Source organism: Sinocyclocheilus anshuiensis, unplaced genomic scaffold (genome assembly GCF_001515605.1).
Source record: "Sinocyclocheilus anshuiensis isolate Anshui unplaced genomic scaffold, SAMN03320099.WGS_v1.1 scaffold532, whole genome shotgun sequence".
NCBI lineage: Eukaryota > Metazoa > Chordata > Actinopteri > Cypriniformes > Cyprinidae > Sinocyclocheilus > Sinocyclocheilus anshuiensis.
The window spans coordinates 29,698-41,778 of NW_015555819.1; the positions used below are offsets into that span (position 1 = coordinate 29,698).

The 12,081-nt window shown below is 35.6% G+C and overlaps 1 pseudogene; it reads right to left on the reverse strand.

The window, feature by feature from the left end:
* The window catches only part of LOC107675236 (beta-hexosaminidase subunit alpha-like), a 19,462-nt pseudogene that overhangs the window by 4,680 nt on the left and 2,701 nt on the right, over positions 1-12,081 (reverse strand).

Below are 12,081 nucleotides of genomic sequence, written 5' to 3' on the forward strand. Positions count from 1 at the left end.
CTGTGAACAGCGATAAGGTATAGCTAAGAGTGGTCCAGACTAACCTTATGAACGAATGACTTGCAGAAGGTATACTTAACTAAGAACGTTTCGGGAAACACGTATTAACGTAAAGGTACAACTTAAGGTATAACTTACGAACGACGTAGCGTTAAGAAGGTTTCGGGAAACGCAGCCCTGGACTGTTCATCTAGTCATACCACAGGCGTGGGGTCAGATTGGTGGCGTCCGCATATTCACCCCACATGGCGACCTCTCCACCAATCACCAACTTCTTTTGCTCGTCTGTGCCTAAATCATAGAAAAACCGCACATATTTCAACTAGCACAACAGACATGCTCTGAAAACACACCAGCACTGCACTACAAACAACAGCAGAGCAAACAACATCAAGCAGTGGTTGATTCTGTGAGAAATTAATCATTACTTAAAAGTCATCATGAGTTCTCATTTATCGCCTGTTTGCTTTGAGGGACTGATATTTTATATTGAATTTTTAAATATTATACAACAAGAGCAAGCGCTGGAGAGCGTCTGAGCCCAGCATAGCATGCTGCTCCACACACCGGAGAAATTCTGGGGCCGCACTGCGTAGGAGTCCTGGCCGTATAGCTGATGTGGTTGATGTACCAGGGGGCAGAGAGCAGGACCCTGTGCCCGGCCTGGGTCATCCTGCTCAGTTCAGACTGGTATTTTGCACCCTTCCAGATCTCCAGAACCGTGTCCTGTGGAATCTGAGACAGCAGCAAACACTGGGTCACGCGCGCGGCACTTTCCACGCCTTATCGGTCTCTAGGGATTTACCAACCAGCTCTGCTTTATTCATCTGCATAAATGCAATATTTTGAGACTTTTACTGGGCGTATTGTGAAGGGAGGACAAGAAAATGATGTGAGTAAGAGGTGTGAACGAGATTTTAAAAATGTTGCAAGCTACATTCAAACTCAAAAATGCCAAAAGAGCACCAGAGCTCAACGGGTTAATTGTGATGTGTTTTGGGTACGGTGTTTGTTTTTTCCCTCCCCTTTTTCTCTGTTTTTACTTTCGTTTTCAGCAGGGCGACGCAGGTACCTGAGTGGTCTAAATCTCTGTCAATCATCAAGATGCTTAGTGACGACAATGACAAGTGGTATTGTCTTCACCAATGAGGGTGCGCTATTTGATTATAAAGACTGCACCTGTGCGGGAAGCGGGAGTTCTCTTGCACACTAGAGCACTCATTCTGTCGACCTGTTGTGATAGCACTTGCGTGCTTGTTTGTTTGTTTGCCCTGTACGATCTTGATGTTTCGATAATGCTCGTGGTAAAGTCTGTGTTCTTTGATAACTTAGTGAATAATGGCTCATTCGATCTTTCTTCTCTTTGGGGTTTTCACCGTTTTTGCTACCTGGTTGTCAAACCTATATCATTAAGCGGGGAAAGAGAAAAAGAACAGGTAAGATATCACGTGATATACATGTGCCACACTGAGTTTTCAACTGTGTATAGAACACTAGTTTAGTGACACGTGCCACCTTATTGTATTTTTGGTTGGTAGTAAGAGTAGTTTATTTAGGGCGTCTTTGACGCTGAAGATTTTTCTTTTTATTTAATTTAGGGGTTTGTTTTTGAATATTGATGGTTGAGTTAGATTAGAAGTTCTCTGTCTTGTTTTTAGTAAGATTGGTTATGTTTTGTTACATTCTTTGTTTTGGCACGGTCTCGTTCTTCTCTCTTTCCCCCGTTCTTTTGTGAACCTTTTTGCTTGGTTACAAAGTGTATATAATTTGTTAATTTATGTAAATAATATTCAGGGTTAATATTTGGTTCCATTTTGTCACTGTAATAAACAGACACTTTGCTGAATTCAGAACGGGTTGTGTGTGGTTGTTTTCCAGTACACGTTCAGTGTTTTGATGTTGCACCCCTTATTTCCTCTAGACTTACTGTAAAAGGGTTTGTAACACCATTGTTATCAGAAGACAAAACATTTAGATTCTTAACATATTAAAACAGAATTTAATCAATGCACGGTCACAGGTGTGCTGGATTAAACCTAATAAAATTAAACTTTTCAAAATTTAAATGACTAATATTTAATAAAATAAAAATATGTAAAAACAATAAATTTAATAAATATATATATGCGTGTGTGTGTGTATAAATCTGTGTGTGTGTGTGTGTATATATATATAAATTATTTAATTTACAAGTGTCTTGTTTGTGATTTTTATACCTTCTGACCTTTAAATCAATCCATCCTTGTGATTTTATGACATTAATTACTGCTTTATTTAATCAGAAACACAATCTTAACGTTATTTGTTTGGACTGTTGACTATCGCACACCGGATGCCTCATTCTGTACTCGCATTCTCAGATTAAATGCTCAAAACAGTGAATCTAATCGTCATTCAGGAAAAAGTTTGCTTCAAGATCTCTCTCAATCAGTTGGAAAGGATCATGAAGGAAAAGCAGTCAACAAATTATGCAATTATGCTAAAATGTGAACCACTGTTCAAAGAAATTTAAAGAATTGAATAATTTTTTTAGAAATTAAAAAAATCAATTAATTTGAAGAAAATGTATTCATTTTTAAAGAAATTCAGCAAGGATGTATCAAAAGTGACAGTAAAGTCATTTAAACTGTTAAAAATACACTTTTTTTTTTTTAAATGCTTTACTTTTCAAAGAATCCTGAAAATAAATATGTATCAATTTCTTCAGCAGCAAATCTGCATATTAGAATGGTTTCTGAATGTGACACTGAAGTCTTGAGTAATGATGCTGAAAATTCAGCTTTGACATCACAGAAATAAATGACATTTTAACATATATTCACATAGAAAACTGTTATTTTAAATTGTAATAATATTTCACAATATTACGTTTTTTATTGTATTTTTATTCAAATAAATGCAGCCTTTGTGAGTGTAAGAGAATTCTTTCAAAAGGTAAAAAAAAACCTTACAGACATATGAGTTAGCTTTGTTTTTTTAAACACTCTCACATTTCCACTCACCTCTCCATATAGAATGATTCCAGTTAAATCCTTTCCAAAACCCATCTTTTCCAAAAACTTCCGCACATTGGGATTCGACTGCCTGCTAGAATAAAGAATAACATAGCTAAAGTCTTATAAATAAAAACGCCACGGTTCTTGTCAATGCAGTCAAGCTCAAATGAGGCACTCAAAACAATACCAAGTGTCAAAAAGGCTTACCAGCAGGCAAAACTGACCTCGTCCCCTCCTAAATGAACATAAGGCTTTCAAGAGGCTTTCCATGAACTTATAAGTAGTGTCTACTGTTGGATCGACAGGTCCGAATGAACCAGACGGCACACTGCCCTTGTAACAGGGAGTCAAGAGGCCTGGCTGTCCTGAGAACAAGAAACAAACCTCATTATTCTTTAACATTATTATTTATAATCTCTGGTTTCATGGTTTTCCAGCAGTCATGTGCGTGTGTGTGTGTACCTTTACCCCATGACTGAGTGTGTCCAGGAGAGTTTCCGTTACCTGAAATAAAGGTAAAATAAAATAAACATATATTAGATGAAAAACTCAAACTTTAAAAAAAAAAAAGAAAAAAGAAGAAAAAAAACACTTAAATGAAAATTAGAAATGTTGCCTTGGCAGCTAACTAAAATAAACTAAAAGTTGAAGAACTAAAATTACTAAACCTATAACAAATAAAAATTAAAAGCTAAATAGAAATATTTAAAATAATAATAATAATATAAATGACAAAAGCACATAAAAAATTAATAAAACTTAAATTAAATTAAAACTGAAAATATAAAAACAAAGGCTTATTTGAAACATTAAAAAAATACTATAACAGTATATAAATAAAAATAATAATAAAATAACACTAGCTGCCGTGGGTGTACTGTACATATTATATATACAGCATCTTTAATGGAACTACAATTAATACAAACAACAAATGCATATAACGTTAGTAATTCAGAAGAATAGAAGCAAAAATGCTGAATTAAAAATGAGGAGTGAGATTGAAATGTGTGAGAAATGTAGCAGTTTTTGAGGTGATTTTACAGCATCTCTACCTTATTACTGAGGTCAGGAAAAGTGCGGCTCTGATACGGGAAGGAAGGATCATCCACAATGTGCCAGTGAAAGACATTCAATTTACTCTAGGCCATAGCATCCTATGAAAAAATAATAATTTATTTTATTTCAAAGTTCTGTTCAAAGTTTTGGGGTCAGTAAGATTTTTTTTTAAATCTTACAGACCCCAAACCTTTATATATATATATATATATATATATATATATAATGAACAGTATATATACACCAGAGTCTTCAAAATAGCATGGAGGTAAATGATGCCTTGAAGTTTCCAGTAAAAGTCCTCTGAATTCAAAACGTGGGAAGTCTACAATCTCTGTCTTGTTGATAAAATACTGCATGGAAAGATTGAGTTAATTAACAGAGTAATTGCTGCACTATAGCAATTTATCACAAGCACATGACAAAATACTGTCACACAATACTTACAGTGCCATAATCATCCTGGTACACAAGCTGACTTAAGGACTCCAGACCTGATTTTCAGGTTTGATAAGTTGAAAAAGACAACTATTAGGGTTAGTGCTTTTAATTCAAGCAAAGAATAAAAGAGACAATAAGCATGAAGTCACACCTCCCAAAGCGCCCCATACAGACACTGATCTCAGCACAGCATGGCCCTCTGACACACTCAGCGTATCTGCAACAACAAAACATGAGTACAACATCATTAGAATGTCTTAGCATATTAAAAATCGAAATACATCCAAAAATGACACATATAAGATTCATTCATTTTAAATGACAGGATTCAAAAGCCACTGTAGAACAGGAATGACTCCCCCTGCTGGATGTGGACAGTATTCTGTAATTACGCCTTATAACTTAGCAGACTTTCTCTGACATGACCGGAGCAATTAAAAGGTCAAAGGTGAGCAGGGGTTACATCCTAAGATCACATGATCAGGAGATACTCACAGCTTTCATCTGAATCTTCATCAGGGTAGCCGTCACATCCTCTGGTTTTGACGCTCACTGATACGACAAAGGGTTGAGGCTCCGACCACATGTACTGAAGCACATTTTCTGTTCAAATAAACATTAACATATCAATACACATTGTTTTGTAGTGCAAATTTGTTTCATTTGATTAGGAAGAGCTATTGAGACGGCCATAAGATTTTCGCCCAACGGTTTTGAATTTGATTGAGCAGGTCAAAATTGAAAATTGCACATTTTCTTTTACTGTATTTGCCATGTTTTGATCCGTTTTCCTGTTGTATTGTTCTCTTGGCTGAGAAACCAATTCAATTTTATATATATATATATATATATATATATATACACATGACGTGGCCATAGAATTTTATCACATTCTTTTGGTTTTATGTTCTCTCACAAAAGTATTTTGTTCCCCTGAGAAGCTTTGTGTATCGCTAAAGTTTTGCGTTCTCTCACAAAACACTTGAGTTCTCTATCAAATACTATGTTCCTATGAGAAACTTTGCATTCTTTTGCTAAAGATTTGCATTCTTTATCTAAACATTTACATTCTATCGCTAAATTATTACATTCCCCTGAGAAACTTTGTTCTCTTGCAAAATATTTGCATTCTCTTGCAAAAGTATTGTGTTCCCATGAGAAACTTTGCATTCTATCACTACAATGTTGTGTTCTCTAGCTAAATATTTGCATTCTCTTGCAAAAGTATTGTGTTCCCCCAAGAAAATTTGCATTTTATCGTTAAAGTTTTGCGTTCTGTCTCTAAAGTATTGTGTTCCCCCAAGAAACTTGGAGTTCTTTCGCTAGACATTTGTGGTCTATCACTAAAATATTGCGTTCCCCTGCGAAACTTTATATTCTGTTGCAAAATATTTGTGTTCAAATGCTAAAATTTTATGTTCTCTCTCTAAACATATTCATTCTAACGCTAAAATACTGCGTTTCCCCGACAAACTTTGTGTTCTCTTGCTAAACATTTTCGTTCTATCACTAAAGTTTCGAATTTCTCGCTAAACATTACACATGTAATTTAGCTAAACATTTGTGTTCTATCGCTAAAATTTCGTGTTCTCTCGCTAAACATTTGCGTTCTATCGTTAAAGTTTTGTGTTCTCTCGCTAAACATTTGTGTTCTATCATTAAAGTTGTGTTCTCTCGCTAAACATTTGCGTTCTATCGTTAAAGTTTCGTGTTCTCTCGCTAAACATTTGTGTTCTATCGTTAAAGTTTTGTGTTCTCTCGTTAACAGTTGCATTCTATTACTAAAGTTTCGTGTTCTCTAGCTAAACATTTGCGTTCTATTGCTAAAGTTTCGCATTCTCTCTCTAAAGATTAGCATTCTATCGCTAAAGTATTGTGTTCCCCCGACAAACTTTGTTCTCTTGCTAAACATTTCCTTTCTATCACTAAAGTTTTGAATTTCTCGCTAAACATTACACATGTAATTTAGCTAAACATTTGCGTTCTATCGCTAAAGTTTCGTGTTCTCTCGCTAAACATTTGCGTTCTATCACTAAAGTTTTGTGTTCTCTCGCTAAACATTTGCGTTCTATCGCTAAAGTTTAGAAAGATTCGTGTTCTTTAGCTAAACATTTGCGTTCTATCACTAAAGTTTCGTGATCTCTCGCTAAACATTTCTGTTCTATCATTAGTTTCATATTCTCTCTCTAAACATTTATATTCTATCGCTAAAGTATTGTGTTCCCCCGACAAACTTTGTGTTCTCTCGCTAAACATTTGCGTTCTATTGCTAAAGTTTTGTGTTCTCTCCCTAAACATTTGCGTTCCATCGCTAAAGTTTAATGCTCTCTCACTAAACATTTCCATTCTATCACTAAAGTTTCGAGTTCTCGCGCTAAACATTACACATGTAATTTAGCTAAACATTTGTGTTCTATCGCTAAAGTTTTGTGTTCTCTCGCTAAATATTAGCGTTCTATCGCTAAAGATTCGTGTTCTCTCGCTAAACATTTGCATTCTATCGCTAAAGTTTCATGTTCTCTAGCTAAACATTTGCGTTCTATCATTAAAGTTTCGTGTTCTCTCGCTAAACATTTGTGTTGTATCGTTAAAGTTTCGTGTTCTCTCACTAAACATTTGCATTCTATCGCTAAAGTTTCATGTTCTCTAGCTAAACATTTGCGTTCTATCATTAAAGTTTCGTGTTCTCTCGCTAAACATTTGTGTTCTATCGTTAAAGTTTCATGTTCTCTAGCTAAACATTTCCGTTCTGTCACTAAAGTTTCGAGTTCTCTCGCTAAACATTACACATGTAATTTAGCTAAACATTTGCGTTCTATCGCTAAAGATTCGTGTTCTTTAGCTAAACATTTGCGTTCTATCACTAAAGTTTCGTGATCTCTCGCTAAACATTTGTGTTCTATCATTAGTTTCATATTCTCTCTCTAAACATTTATATTCTATCGCTAAAGTATTGTGTTCCCCCGACAAACTTTGTGTTCTCTCGCTAAACATTTGCGTTCTATTGCTAAAGTTTCGCATTCTCTCTCTAAAGATTTGCATTCTATCGCTAAAGTATTGTGTTCCCCCGACAAACTTTGTTCTCTTGCTAAACATTTCCTTTCTATCACTAAAGTTTTGAATTTCTCGCTAAACATTACACATGTAATTTAGCTAAACATTTGTGTTCTATCGCTAAAGTTTTGTGTTCTCTCGCTAAATATTAGCGTTCTATCGCTAAAGATTCGTGTTCTCTCGCTAAACATTTGCATTCTATCGCTAAAGTTTCATGTTCTCTAGCTAAACATTTGCGTTCTATGGTTAAAGTTTCGTGTTCTCTCGCTAAACATTTGTGTTCTATCGTTAAAGTTTCATGTTCTCTAGCTAAACATTTCCGTTCTGTCACTAAAGTTTCGAGTTCTCTCGCTAAACATTACACATGTAATTTAGCTAAACATTTGCGTTCTATCGCTAAAGATTCGTGTTCTTTAGCTAAACATTTGCGTTCTATCACTAAAGTTTCGTGATCTCTCGCTAAACATTTGTGTTCTATCGTTAAAGTTTCGTGTTCTCTCGCTAAACATTTGCGTTCTATCGTTAAAGTTTCGTGTTCTCTCGCTAAACATTTGCATTCTATCACTAAAGTTTCATGTTCTCTCACTAAACATTTGCGTTCTATCATTAAAGTTTCGTGTTTCTCGCTAAACATTTGTGTTCTATCGTTAAAGTTTCGTGTTCTCTCGCTAAACATTTTCGTTCTATCTCTAAAGTTTCGAGTTCTCTCGCTAAACATTACACATGTAATTTAGCTAAACACTTGCGTTCTATCGCTAAAATTTCATGTTCTCTCGCTAAACATTTGCATTCTATCGCTAAAGTTATGTGTTCTCTAACTAAACATTTGCATTCTATCGCTAAAGTTTCATGTTCTCTCACTAAATATTTGCGTTCTATCGTTAAAGTTTCGTGTTCTCTCGCTAAACATTTGCATTCTATCGCTAAAGTTTCATGTTCTCTCACTAAATATTTGCGTTCTATCGTTAAAGTTTCGTGTTCTCTCGCTAAACATTTTCATTCTATCACTAAAGTTTCGAGTTCTCTCGCTAAACATTTGCATTCTATCGCTAAAGTTTCATGCTCTCTAACTAAACATTTGCGTTCATCGCTAAAGTTTCATGTTTTCTCACTAAACATTTGCATTCTATCCCTAAAGTTTCGTGTTCTCTAACTAAACATTTGCATTCTATCGCTAAAGTTTCATGCTCTCTCACTAAACATTTGTTTTATTGCTAGTTTCATGTTCTCTCGCTAAACATTTGCATTCTATCGCTAAAGTTTCGTGTTCTCTCACTAAACATTTGTGTTCTATTGCTAAAGTTTTGTGTTCTCTCACTAAATATTTGCATTCTATCACTAAAGTTTCATGTTCTCTCACTAAACATTTGTGTTCTATCGCTAAAGTTTCATGTTCTCTTGCTAAACATTTGCGTTCTATCGCTAAAGTTTCGTGTTCTCTCGCTAAACATATGCATTCTATCGCTAAAGTTTCATGTTCTCTTGCTAAACATTTGCGTTCTATCGCTAAAGTTTCGTGTTCTCTCGCTAAACATTTGCGTTCTATCGCTAAAGTTTCGTGTTCTCTCGCTAAACATTTGCGTTCTATCGCTAAAGTTTCGTGTTCTCTCGCTAAACATTTGCGTTCTATCGCTAAAGTTTCGTGTTCTCTCGCTAAACATTTGCGTTCTATCGCTAAAGTTTCGTGTTCTCTCGCTAAACATTTGCGTTCTATCGCTAAAGTTTCGTGTTCTCTCGCTAAACATTTGCGTTCTATCGCTAAAGTTTCGTGTTCTCTCGCTAAACATTTGCGTTCTATCGCTAAAGTTTCGTGTTCTCTCGCTAAACATTTGCGTTCTATCGCTAAAGTTTCGTGTTCTCTCGCTAAACATTTGCGTTCTATCGCTAAAGTTTCGTGTTCTCTCGCTAAACATTTGCGTTCTATCGCTAAAGTTTCGTGTTCTCTCGCTAAACATTTGCGTTCTATCGCTAAAGTTTCGTGTTCTCTCGCTAAACATTTGCGTTCTATCGCTAAAGTTTCGTGTTCTCTCGCTAAACATTTGCGTTCTATCGCTAAAGTTTCGTGTTCTCTCGCTAAACATTTGCGTTCTATCGCTAAAGTTTCGTGTTCTCTCGCTAAACATTTGCGTTCTATCGCTAAAGTTTCGTGTTCTCTCGCTAAACATTTGCGTTCTATCGCTAAAGTTTCGTGTTCTCTCGCTAAACATTTGCGTTCTATCGCTAAAGTTTCGTGTTCTCTCGCTAAACATTTGCGTTCTATCGCTAAAGTTTCGTGTTCTCTCGCTAAACATTTGCGTTCTATCGCTAAAGTTTCGTGTTCTCTCGCTAAACATTTGCGTTCTATCGCTAAAGTTTCGTGTTCTCTCGCTAAACATTTGCGTTCTATCGCTAAAGTTTCGTGTTCTCTCGCTAAACATTTGCGTTCTATCGCTAAAGTTTCGTGTTCTCTCGCTAAACATTTGCGTTCTATCGCTAAAGTTTCGTGTTCTCTCGCTAAACATTTGCGTTCTATCGCTAAAGTTTCGTGTTCTCTCGCTAAACATTTGCGTTCTATCGCTAAAGTTTCGTGTTCTCTCGCTAAACATTTGCGTTCTATCGCTAAAGTTTCGTGTTCTCTCGCTAAACATTTGCGTTCTATCGCTAAAGTTTCGTGTTCTCTCGCTAAACATTTGCGTTCTATCGCTAAAGTTTCGTGTTCTCTCGCTAAACATTTGCGTTCTATCGCTAAAGTTTCGTGTTCTCTCGCTAAACATTTGCGTTCTATCGCTAAAGTTTCGTGTTCTCTCGCTAAACATTTGCGTTCTATCGCTAAAGTTTCGTGTTCTCTCGCTAAACATTTGCGTTCTGTCGCTAAACTTTTGTGTTCTCTCATTAAACATTTGTGTTCTATTGCTAAAGTTTTCGTGTTCTCTCACTAAACATTTGCATTTTATCACTAAAGTTTTGTGTGCTCTCGCTAAACATTTGCGTTCTATCGCTAAAGTTTCGTGTTCTCTCACTAAACATTTGCATTTTATCACTAAAGTTTTGTGTGCTCTCGCTAAACATTTGCGTTCTATCGCTAAAGTTTCGTGTTCTCTCACTAAACATTTGCATTTTATCACTAAAGTTTTGTGTGCTCTCGCTAAACATTTGCGTTCTATCGCTAAAGTTTCGTGTTCTCTCACTAAACATTTGCATTTTATCACTAAAGTTTTGTGTGCTCTCGCTAAACATTTGCGTTCTATCGCTAAAGTTTCGTGTTCTCTCACTAAACATTTGCATTTTATCACTAAAGTTTTGTGTGCTCTCGCTAAACATTTGCGTTCTATCGCTAAAGTTTCATGTTCTCTCACTAAACATTTGTGTTCTATTGCTAAAGTTTCATGTTCTCTCGTTAAACATTTGCATTCTATCACTAAAGTTTTGTGTGCTCTCGCTAAACATTTGCGTTCTATCGCTAAAGTTTCGTGTTCTCTCACTGTTCTCTAGCTAAACATTTGCGTTCTATCACTAAAGTTTCATGTTCTCTCGCTAAACATTTGCGTTCTGTCGCTAAAGCTTTGTGTTCTCTCACTAAACATTGCTAAAGTTTCGTGTTCTCTCGCTAAACATTTGCGTTCTGTCGCTAAAGTTTTGGGTTCTCTCGCTAAACATTTGCATTTTATCACTAAAGTTTTGTGTGCTCTCGCTAAACATTTGCGTTCTATCGCTAAAGTTTCGTGTTCTCTCACTAAACATTTGCATTCTATCGCTAGTTTCGTGTTCTCTCGTTAACAGTTGCATTCTGTCACTAAAGTTTCGTGTTCTCTCGCTAAACATTTGCATTCTATCGCTAAAATTTCGTGTTCTCTCGCTAAACATTTGCGTTCTATCGCTAAAGTTTCGTGTTCTCTCACTAAACATTTGCATTCTATCGCTAAAGTTTCATGTTCTCTAGCTAAACATTTGCGTTCTATCATTAAAGTTTTGTGTTCTCTCGCTAAACATTTGTGTTGTATCGTTAAAGTTTCGTGTTCTCTCACTAAACATTTGCATTCTATCGCTAAAGTTTCATGTTCTCTAGCTAAACATTTGCGTTCTATCATTAAAGTTTCGTGTTCTCTCGCTAAACATTTGCATTCTATCGCTAAAGTTTCATGTTCTCTTGCTAAACATTTGCGTTCTATCGCTAAAGTTACATGTTCTCTCGTTAAACATTTGCATTATATCGCTAAAGTTTCACGTTCTCTCGCTAAACATTTGCGTTCTATCGCTAAAGTTTCGTGTTCTCTCACTAAACATTTGCATTCTATCACTAAAGTTTCGTGTTCTCTCGCTAAACATTTGCGTTCTGTCGCTAAAGTTTTGGGTTCTCTCGCTAAACATTTGCATTTTATCACGATTTTTTTAATTTATTAATAAAATATTTTATTAAATTTTATCATTTCATATTTTTAAATAATGATTTTTATGATTTTTAAACGTTACCGTCTTGTTTACTTGTTACACAGTACACACATCCATCCTACTACACGGAAGTACATCTGTTTGATTCATTCTCAGGCATCAC